This window comes from Amblyomma americanum, chromosome 8 (genome assembly GCF_052857255.1).
Source record: "Amblyomma americanum isolate KBUSLIRL-KWMA chromosome 8, ASM5285725v1, whole genome shotgun sequence".
Classification (NCBI taxonomy): Eukaryota; Metazoa; Arthropoda; class Arachnida; order Ixodida; family Ixodidae; genus Amblyomma; species Amblyomma americanum.
Genome location: NC_135504.1, coordinates 139,360,680 through 139,372,134, shown reverse-complemented (window position 1 = coordinate 139,372,134; position 11,455 = coordinate 139,360,680). Strand labels below are relative to the sequence as shown.

Genomic DNA, 11,455 nt, shown 5'->3' with positions numbered 1-11,455 from the left:
CTGAAAGGGAACGTCGAGGTGTGCTTTTATTAATTAAGGTTTAAAATGGTGACTAATTTGTATTTCCTGACACTTGACTCTGTATATTTTCTTAATTTTCAGGAGTTTTGATGTTTGATGAAACGAGCGTGAGGAAGAGTGTTCACCTACGACAAAGTGACATGAGACTTCTAGGTAAAGTTGATTTCGGTGAATACACCAGAGAATGTGATCACTTCAAGTATGGCGATCACGTTTTGGTGTTTCTGTTTCAGCCATTCCTGGGCGGTTGGTCACAGACTATAGGAGTGTTCTGTGCGTCTGGTGCTGCTCCAGGCATAGTCCTTGCAAAACTCTTGTTGGAGTGTATTGTTCACCTTTGTAACGCTGGAGTGGTTATAGATGCAGTCACTTGTGACGATTCCGCATCTAATAGGTCACCTTTGAGCTCACTAGGTAAATATTTTACTGTATAACACGTATTAGTGGTACTAAATTTGCAAATTGTACGTCACACATACCATGGCAATTTTCTTTAGGTGTCAGTGGAGAAATGAATAGACCTAGCATTTCGAACTTGATAGTCATGGCTCTGGTGACAGAAACAGAAATAGAGAACATAATTAAAAATCTGAAGAACGAAACTGCGGCTGGCTTTGACGATATTAAGGCACATCCCTTGAAGCATGTAGATGACATTTTGAGCCGACCTTTAACCTACATATTAACCGCATGTTGGAAACTAGTATATTCCCAGATGAGCTTAAGATTACCCGTGTGTGCCCTGTTAGCAAAGGATGCGGTGAGGCTGCTATAAATAACTACAGGCCGATTTCTGTTCTTCCAGTTTTGTCCAAAGTGTTTGAGATTGTTATAAGCAAGCGTCTAACAAGTTTCATTGAGAAGTATAACATTATATCTGCTAATCAATATGGATTCCGCAAAAACAAATGTACCGAGAAAGCTTTACTAAATACCAAACATGAAATACTCCACAATATTGAAAATAAGTTGTTCACACTTGGACTATTTCTTGACCTACGTAAAGCTTTTGATTCCATTAACCATGAAATATTATTAACCAAACTTAGTAATAATAGAATACGTGGTGGTGCATTAAATTTGATGCGGAATTATCTCAATAAATGGTAACAGTATGTAAAATTCAACAATAATGTATTGCCCAAACTAAAAGTAATCAGTGGTGTCCCGCAAGGGTTTATACTGGGTCCAATTTTATTTAATCTTTATATAAATGACTTGTCTGATATACCCGATTCCCCTCGTCTGATTATGTACGCAGATGATGCTACTGTGTTTTTTGCGTCTACTTCGCTTCCAAATCTAGACTGTACAGTTAATGAATATTTGAGGAAACTTCCAGCGTGGTTGCATGCAAATAGGCTACAACTAAATATAAATAAAACCAAATATATAATTTTTGCTCCAGTTAATAAACCTATTGAAACAACCACTACTATATTATTTAATAATACTGAAATAGAACAGATAGGGACGCAGAAATTTTTGGGCGTGTGGTTTGATACCGATCTATCTTGGAACACACATGTAGAAAAGCAAAGTGCAGAAATAAGTAAGGTTGTTGGGTGCCTTTGTAGGTTAACTAACTTGATACCTCTCTGGTTGAAGAAAACATTGTACAACACTATTTTATTTTCGACTATCATATTGCAGCCTAGTATGGGGTACTACGAGTAAAAAAAAATATACCCGGTTAACCATATCACAGAAAAAAATTGTAAGAATGTTTTAAAGCTACAGCGGTAGACCTCAGGATTTACCAATTAATCACCTCTTCTTAAAACATGAAATCCTTAAACATAGTCAGATATACTATTACAAGCTTGCACAATACATAAAAAAAAATAAGCTGTATGATAACGCCGGGCCTAAGACACCAAGTCGATATTGCTTACGAAAAGAAACACTTAGAACACCACGCATGCGTACAAACTATGGCACGCCACAATTAAACCACCAAGTCCCCCTATTTTTAAATAGCCTAGGAAACAGGATTGATTTCAGGGCACGTATTTCAAAGAACTCACTCAGAAGATACCTGCTGGAGAGTGAAATAATAAATATAATAACTTTATATTTCTCCTTATGTTGTTTTGTTAAAGTACAATAATTTAACTCTGTTTAAATGTGTACTACGTATATTTGATGTATTTTATATGCTTGCTAGTGTTTTTAATATTATGTTCTGTTCACGTTTGCTGTCTGTACAAGATGTATGGTATATGCTTTCAAGTTTTGTTTTAAATTGCACCTTATCGGCCGTTACTGCTCAATAGGGCAGGAGCCCCTGTCAGGCTACGCCTTTAGCTCCTGCTCTATTGCGCGTTTATCATCTGTTACCAATGAATGAATAAACTTCAAACTTCAAACAGAGACTGCAGACCTCTTTTCAACATCCATGTGATCCCGGGAGTACCATTTATGCTGTGATTGATCCGCCACACATATTTAAGTGCATACGGAACAATCTGGTGAAAGTTGGAAAATTTTTGGTAAGCTTTTATTGGCATTGAAAAAAGGGTAATGGTTTATTGATGCATTTACCTTCTTTTTTTGAACAGCTGCCTGGTGACAAAAAAGTCTGTCATTTTTACTACTCGGCCTTGCTGGAATATGAGGAGCAGCAGTCTGGGCTACGTGCTGTCCCAAAACTCACAAAAGCTCATATATTTCCAAATCCGTTTCAGAAAATGAGCGTGAAGCTTGTCGTGCAGGTATGCTTACGTGCTGGTTACTGGATGCTTTCATTTGTGGTTAATGAGCCTTATAGTATACTTCTAACTTTTCAGTTGCTGAGTGAAAGTACAGCTTCAGCCATGGAATTCTACAGCAAACAAGAGAACTGCAGGAAGCTTCATGGATCCACCGAAACTGCTGATTTCACAAGGCGCATGGACAATTTATTTGACTGCCTGAACACTAAACGCACAGAGCAGGTTCTGTTCAAAGAAACTGAACATATTGCAGCGAGTAGTATAGTTAGGGTTCTTTGCTATTCATAATAGACTACATTTAGAAAAAATTTTGTGCATTATGCGAACAAAAAACTTTGTTTTCAGGCTCTGAAAGACAACATTGCATGGCTCGATGCTTGGTCTGTTTATATCAAATCTTTGCCAAAACAGCGACAAATTTTCTTCCTCAGCAAGCCAACTGGTGTGGCTCTCAGAATAACATTGCATAGCACCGTGTTCCTTATAGAATGTCTCCTCACTGCTGGCTTCCATTACGTTCTAGTAGGAAATATTGGACAGGACCCCTTAGAGGTAAGCCAGAAAGGTCTGCCTGACAGAAAACGTAATGTCCTATTTAGATTGCCTGTTGTGCTCGCTGCCACATTCCTATAGCTATTAGATATTTAATGCTTATAAAGTGTCTTGCGACGAATGTTAATGTCCTCTTTTTCTAGCGATTTTTTGGCATAGCTAGACATGTGGCCGGAGATGGAGGTCAACCACCTATCCAGCAGTTCTTGTTTATCTATCGTATGCTGAGTGTCAACAACTTGGTACAGCCTCCGAAAAGAGCATCAATCGAAAGTGAAGCACCCAAGTTGCTCCTCAAGTTGCAAGATATTGACTGCAAGAAAGCGCCTTATCCAACTCATGTAACTTACGAATTCTGTTTCGTGGCAAGCTTGTATGCAATTTTTCATTGCATATAAGCAACAGTACTGCAAGTTTTGTATTTTTCAGGTCGACACACTGGCTGTGCTCTTCGATGATATTCTTTTAGAGCCTGCTGACTGCATGGAAGGCAACAGTGGTACAATGCAGCCCATGTCACCCAAGGAGTGCATTCTAGATCATCTTGCTGGCTACGTGGTCAAAAAGTTTGCAACGATGGCTTGCTCGTGCAGTGTGCAAACCTTAAAAATTTCAACTCGGAAGCCAAATGATTTGACTGCAATAAGATCACAAGGTGCCTTCAAACCACTTGCCTGGCCTTTTAAAAGTAGTAGAAGGCTATGTGGAGGAGTTCACAGTAGAGAAAATTGCATGCCCTAATCTCTACATGAATATTATTGAAAGCATATTGCATGACAATAGAATTCCCTCTGCTAGCGTGGGCTGTCCATCACATTTTGTGGCAACCACTGCAGAAGTTGTTCATTTCTTTCTGAGATGCCGGCTGCATTTCTTCATCAGAGAAAAAAAGAAGTCCAGGGAATCATCGCGCCGGTCTTGTCCAGCAAGTGGAGGAAAGAAGTTGTGCTAAACGTTGTTAAACGGTTCCGAGTTGTGTAGCTCTGTCATGCCTCTTCAAAATAACGAGATTGGTGTGATTTTTTGCTTTAAAAGTTGTCCTGTTCTCATGACTAAAACTATTGTCTCCACTTTCTTCATCTTTGACGTTGGAAACGGTTCTAACTTAGTTTACCTTATTAATGACAGTCTCGGCCATGAAGAAGAATTACTTGATTGTACAGTTAAACCTGGATGTAATGAACCTCTATGTAACGAATTCCTGGATTTAACAAAGTTTTAAATTCCCCAACGCTGCCCCCATTGAAGCCCATGTATTTTCAACCTCTATGTAACGAACGAGTTGCGGCGGTTAACCTTGATGTAACGAACTCGCAAAGCTGATCAGTCATTACTTTTTGCACTTTTAAGGAACATTCGGCCAAAGAAACGCACTAGATTAGTGAATATTAATACTGTAAGGAGCCAGCAGCTACGCGAACGTCTGGGATCGCCGCGACCAAGCAAAGTTAGCGATGATGATGGTGGTGGCGGCGGCTAGCGCTGCCCTGTGCCTAACGTTACTCTACCTAACGTAGCAGCCTTTTCAGGCTTTGCTTGTCTAGCGTGACACCAGGTGGCATTTGTAGCAGCAGTTGATTTCTTTTGCAGCATTTTTTTTTTGCATGGATTTGAGGACAAGCATTCTTACTTTGCGATTTTCATTTGTTTCAACGGCTTAGACACACTTCTGTGTAAGAATTCACTTTAAAAGCAACGCTGATGGCCGGTTCTTTCATTGCCAGGCCGGGGGAAGGGAGAGGAAGGAGGGACGATGAGACAACGACGACGACGCGTTGCATTCGCCATTTTGCGTGTTGTCCTGCGTCTGCACGTGTGCGCGTCAACTGTGCTCTGGTGCTGTTTCGTCCGACTTGTTTTGGAGGTGTAGGCCTGCCTGTCGGCGTATAGTCGTGCGCCTCCGCTTGTAACTGCATCATCAGTTGGTCGTGATGAGTTCTGCCAGAAAACGAAAAGTTCTGTCTTTTCAAGAAAAACTCGCAATTTTAAATGCAGTATCCGCGGGCGAGAAGGAGGACATTGCTGCCCGTTTCAGCATTACAGCGAGCACCCTATCAACGATATTGAGTGCGGAACACAGCATCAGAAACGCAGTGGAGTCGGGAACAAGCTCGAAGAAAAAACGACTGAAGCTGTCCACATACGCTGATGTGGACAAGGCAGTGTTCACATGGTTTTTGGACACGCGAGCCAGAAATGTGCCCATTAGTGGCGCTATTTTACAACAAAAGGAAAAGTATTTTGCGTGTATCTTGGGCCATAACGATTTCTAGGCAAGCAACGGGTGGCTGCAGGGATTCAAGAGCTGGCACGGCGCTATTTTGCAACAAAAGGCAAAGGATCTTGCGTGTATCTTGGGCCATGACGATTTCAAGGCAAGCAACGGGTGGTTGCAGAAATTCAAGAGCCGGCACAGTGTCGTCGGAAAAGTAATTAGTGGCAAATCTGCCTCCGCAGACAGTGATGCTGCTGCTTCGTAGGTGGCTGACAAGCTGCCTGGAATTCTGAGTCGCTTCGAAGCGGCTGAAATCTATAATGCCGACGAGACAGCTCTATTTTATCAGATGCTTCCGGGCCGCACGTTAGCGTTAAAAGGCGATACTGTTAAAAGGCGATGACTGCCGCGGCGGAAAGCAGAGCAAGCTCCGCATAACTATTCTGCTGTGCGCCAACCTCGACGACTTAGACAAGCGAGTCCCGCTAGTTGTCGGCAAAAGTGCCCGTCCCAGGTGTTTTGAAGGGAACGAAGCGTATGCCCGTGAAGTATGTGGCAAATTCCAAAGCGTGGATGACTCGGCCAATATTTTCTGAGTGGTTAAAGGAATTTAACCAGGAAGTCAAGCGGCAAGGCCGTCAAGTTTGCCTACTGCTGGACAATTGCTCGGCGCACCACGTCGAAGGCCTGCAGCTGTCGAACATCGAACTGCATTACTTCCCGGCCAACTGCACGTCCCTAATACAACCCTTGAACAAAGGGGTCAGTAACAGTTTTAAATGCTGTTACCTGCGCCGACTAATCCTGAAGATACTCCTTGACATCCGTCTGGAACGGGAGATGAAGATCGACATTTATCAAGCAGTCGAGATGCTTGCTGCCTCCTGGCAAGAGGTCAGGGCAGAAGTTATCATGAATTGCCTTTTAAAGGCCGGAATACCCAAAACTGCACCGGCTGGTGCCGACAAGGAGGAGGAGTAGGAAGACCTATCTACTCCATCCAATGTGGCCGAAGCGTGGAACAAGCTACAGTGCAGTCTACTTATAACGATACCACATATAACGATATATCGTTTATAACGATGGGTCGACATGAGAGTGTCATTTTATGCATTAGGTCTATGGGGAAAAAAAACATTTATAACGATAGGTTATTCACCGCATATCGGATATAACGATCAAAATATTGCCGTCCAGATGGCTTTTTCCATGCAAAATAATCGTAACATTTGCGTTGCTTAGTTCCCTGAAACGAGCGATGTCGAGACGAGGCGATGTTTAGCTCCGTAAGTTCGTATCTGCCACCATTACCATGTTGCGCGTCCCGCGCCGCCCGCGCACCGGAGAGTACTTGAGTAGGCGCAGCGCGCCACAAGATGGCGCTAGCTGCTTCATGCGCGTCGGTCACAGTCACTCCGAAAGAGAGAGAAAAAAAAAAGCGACAAGCAAAGTGGCGCGGTGGCGCCCGTGCCGCACCCACACACTAAACAAATTCTCACCCTTAAGGGTGTAAATCAGCTGTCCCCAGACGAACACCCTTTTGGGTGCTAAAAAGGGTGCAAAGATCAGCACCCTTCAGGAAGGCTGCAAAGCATGAAAGTTTCGATGGCGCGCATCTATCCAAGGCTTTTGCTTCATGGGTGAATCAATGTGGAGCACCCTTCCAACATGCATTCGTGGAGGTGTTATGGAAAAAAAATACCCTTTAATGAGGGTGCAACCATTACATCCTCTAAAGTATCACTAAGTGCACCCTTCATTAAGGGTGCTGATCTCTGCACCCTTTTTTAGCACCGAACAATTGAAAAAGGGTGTTCGTCTGGGGACAGCTGATTTACACCCTAAAGGGTGAGAAATTGTTTAGTGTGCAGTCTCTCTCTCTCGCGATAGCAGGCTGACGCCACCGAAGCAGCGTGCAACCAACGGTACAACCCAGTTCAAAGATGGCGCCGACAAAGCATAAAGCTGTGTCGCTTGACACGAAGATGGATATTTTGCAGGATTCTCGTCACGGCTTCAAGGTGAGCGCCCTCGTGAAGAAGTATGAGCTCGCCCAGTCGACGATATCAACCATCTTGAAAAATGGGAGCACCGCGATTGTGAAGGCAGGAGCTATCAGCGGCCATGGCGATCAGCGGAAAAGGGTTAGAGACCCTTTGTACGCCGATGTTGAAGAGGCGCTTTACCAGTGGTTCATCACAACCCGCGCGCCTAATGTGCCAATACTTGCCACCAAAGGGGAAAACTTCGCTTTTCTTCTGGGACGGCCAAATTTTGAGCCTGGGGGAGGCTGGATTCTGCGCTTTAAAGAGCGGCACGGAATCGTTTACAAAAACGTGGTAGGGGAAGCGGCGTCTTTGGACACAGAGGCAAAGCAGCAGTGGCTGCAAACAAAGCTGCCCGGCGTGCTGGAGCGCTACGCGGAGAAGGACATATATAATTGCGACGAAACTGCTGTTTTTTCAAAAGTTGTCGTCGAAGACTCACGCTCTTAAAGGAGATCGATGCCCCGGCGGGAAGCACTCGAAACTTAGGGTGACCATGTTGCTGTGCGTTAGCATCGCCTCAAGCCTTTCACGATCGGGCGATCAAAGAAGCCAACATGCTTTAAGAATCAGCACATCCCGGTCGCTATCGCAGCAACAAGAAGGCGTGGATGACCCGCGACCTGTTCGAAGAATGGCTGCTCGAGTTCGACAGTTTAATTGAAGGCCAAGGAAGAAAAGTAGTGTTGCTACTTGACAACTGTAGCGCACACAGCGTTAACCCGAAGCTAACATCTGTCGAATTGATGTTTCTGCCTTCGAATACTACGGCAGGCCTTCAGCCGTTGGACGCCGGCGTGATCGCCAACTTTAAAGTCCTGTATCGGCGGCGCATGCTGGAGTGGCTAATTTTAGCCATTGACCGCGCAGCTCCTGGCACGTCGGGTCATGTAGACGGGCCCCCTGACCTGAAGATCAGCCTTTTGAAAGCCATGCGCTTCGTTTACAGTGCATGGTGTGAGGTAAAGCAGTCAACCATATACAACTGCTTCAAAAAGGCGGGCTTTGTGCGTCAGGACGAACTTCCCCAACCCACTGAGACCAACACGGTGGAACCGTGGAAGCCCCTGACATAACCGAGCTCTGGGAGCTCGTTCCTACTGGTGACACAAGTGGTGCGTCGATGGAGGAGTTTTTGACTGCAGACAGTGCTGCCTCGTTCTGCGATGAGGTCACCGACGAGGCGATCGCCGAAGATGTGCTGTCTCGACAGACGGCAAAGTTGTGCGACGGTGGCGACGGCAGCAGCGACAGTGACAACGAGATTGACAGTGGCACCTTGACCCCGCCCACGATGTCCACGCAAAGTGCACTGTCGTCGATCGACTCCTTAATTAATTTTATGCATGCGAAAGGATTGCCGCCAGTGTTCGCGCAGCAGCTGGAATCCATGCACACCGCGGTTGTGAAGCTGAAGCTGCCGCAAAAGCAAGTGCAGATTTCGGTCTATTTCGGCGCGCCTAACCCTTGACACGGTTACTGGCGCTAGAAATAAAGTTTGTTTTTCACAGCCTACTTTCTACATCATCTATTCTTTAGAGCAAGCAGCGAAGTCATGTTCGGAGCTGCAAAGGTATGTTCCGCGTTTTTTATTTTTTATAACCAGTCCAGATATAGCGATCATCGGTTATAACGATTATATTTTTCGTCATTCTCAATATCGTTATAAGTGGACTGCACAGTACACACTAACGGCGATGTGCCCGACGACGTTGAACTGAGTGACTTTTTGTTTGCTGACAACGCCGCCGTGGCTGCAGAAGAAATGACTGATGCAGCAGTAGCTGAAAGTGTGCAAGATCCCGATGACGGCGATGATGGTACCTGTGAGGTAGATCCGTGTGACATGCCTACTGCAAAGGAGGTGATGAACGCAATGAACGTTTTGCTCCGCTTCGTCGGCTCGCGCGACGATGAAGGAGCTTTACACGATTTAGCTTCTTTGGAACGGCGTGTTGTGCCTTCACTCGTGCAGAAGAAGCAAGCGGCAATTACGCAGTTTTTCGCTAGAAAATAAATGCTTGAAGGGTGAGTTCACGTTCACGGATATAAAAGCCATTTGTTTTCGTTTTTGCATCATCCGCACGAGCCTTCACGCGAAACCTGCATGTAACGAAAAATTGCGAGCTTTTGTCATCTTTGTTATATCCAGGTTTAACTGTATTGATAAATTATCAATATCAGTTGCAATAAAAACCACAATAAAAGCAGAATGATAACTACAAAATACTGTATGAGCAACCTTAAAGGCAGATGTGGAATGAAGGCGTTGGCAGTAAAAAAACGACAAAAAAGCAAGAAATCCATATGAAACAGCACTCGGTCTTATTTGCTTATTCCCGAATTTGCATCACTGCTTCATTCATACTGATTGTAGTTATGAAGAAAATAAGTTTAATATATGGAAAAATAAATGTTTACAAGTAAGCGTCTATAGAGGAAATAGCGAGGCATGATCACGAGTTATAACCATTGCGCTTTATGGGAGGCATTAAGGCCAGTCCGAGTCTTTAATGTGCCGTGGATCGGCTACTGAAATTTGCACTAAATGCTTTAGAAAAAGCATGTTTTATGGACATTGTATGTTGCATAGCATAAATAACATGCTAATATTGCCATCGAAATTCTCGCTCTAAAGCTAGATTTAATATTATGTTCCGTTAATCATCGTTTACCCAAATTTCCTTCAAGTAGTGCGAGCACTGCCACCAGACATATACCTGTTTCCACGCGAGCAGGCATAGCCAGGGGCGCCTGCGCCCATTGCCGGTGCGTGCATGCATGGGCGCTGCGCCTCATACCTTGAACGGATGTGCCAGCCCCGCTCCATCGGAGCGCAGGTGATCATCTCTGTCTCTTAAATACTAGCCAGCATGTACCATGCTGGCGCCTGTCCTATTTGTTTGTGAAATAGGGACTCTCATTTCGAGAGCGATTCCCGCTGGCTTGCTGCTCAATCGCTTGCTTGCGAGTTTGCTGAGTGTTACCGGGTTTTCCGGCCACCAGTGCGCTGATAAACAGTTTTATTTTTGTTTGTGCCTTCATCTGCCCTGACACACATCCTTCTCACAGTAGCATCACTCCAGAGATGCATTTATTTTCATTTTTCAGTTCCGTTGTAGGCCGCAGAGTGCCAGCGCCGGATTCACTCCGATGCCCCCCCGAATGGCGAGGGCGCCCCTAGCAGCCACTCTTGTCCCTATATCAAACTTTCGGGGGAGTTTCATGCCCAGTAAAAGCATTGAGGTACTCTGGCGACACTAATGACGACTTTGGGTGAGATTGTCAGAAAACCATTCAATCTGGGCACCACGCACGAGAGTTCATACACCGTGACAGCCTATCCCTAGGCTGCTGTGGCTAAGTCGCAAGCAGATTCACTGCAGGGAAATTCCCACTTGCTGAAGTCATCAGTGGTAAGGGAGTCCCTGTACAACCCTAGCCCTTGGACCACTCGGGTGCAACTGCTTGGGTCTGTCCTCACTTCCCCTTCGGGATGCCAAAGCCATCTCTGGGAAACGCTAAGACCTGTGGCCATCTCGGTAGGCTAACACAGTGAAGACAAGGCAAAAGCAGAACTGTAGCTCACACCCTTTTTGCATTTGTTAATAGTGTGACTGTGAGAATAGACGGGTGTGGGATGAAGCGCACACTCGCACTTTCAGTATGTAGGCGGCAGGGCAGCAAAATCAAGGTGCTAAACAAAGAACTGGCAAAATCAGGCTCTCGCTTAAAGCATGACATGAAGAGATTACCCGTCGTCAAGGGCACTGCGACGTCGAGCATGCGTGTGCAGCACAAAAGCGCACAGGGGGGGGGGGGGGGGGGGGGTAGCATCTTCGCCTTTCCGAAGCTCATTGGTTGGACCCACACATGACCAACAAGGTGGCAGTAGTGTAGTCTGCCCC

The 11,455-nt window shown here is 45.2% G+C and overlaps 1 pseudogene; it reads left to right on the top strand.

The window, feature by feature from the left end:
• Positions 1 to 2,711: 2,711 nt before the first annotated feature.
• LOC144102778 (uncharacterized) lies at positions 2,712 to 10,408 on the top strand (annotated as a pseudogene).
• The last annotated feature ends 1,047 nt before the right edge of the window (positions 10,409 to 11,455 follow it).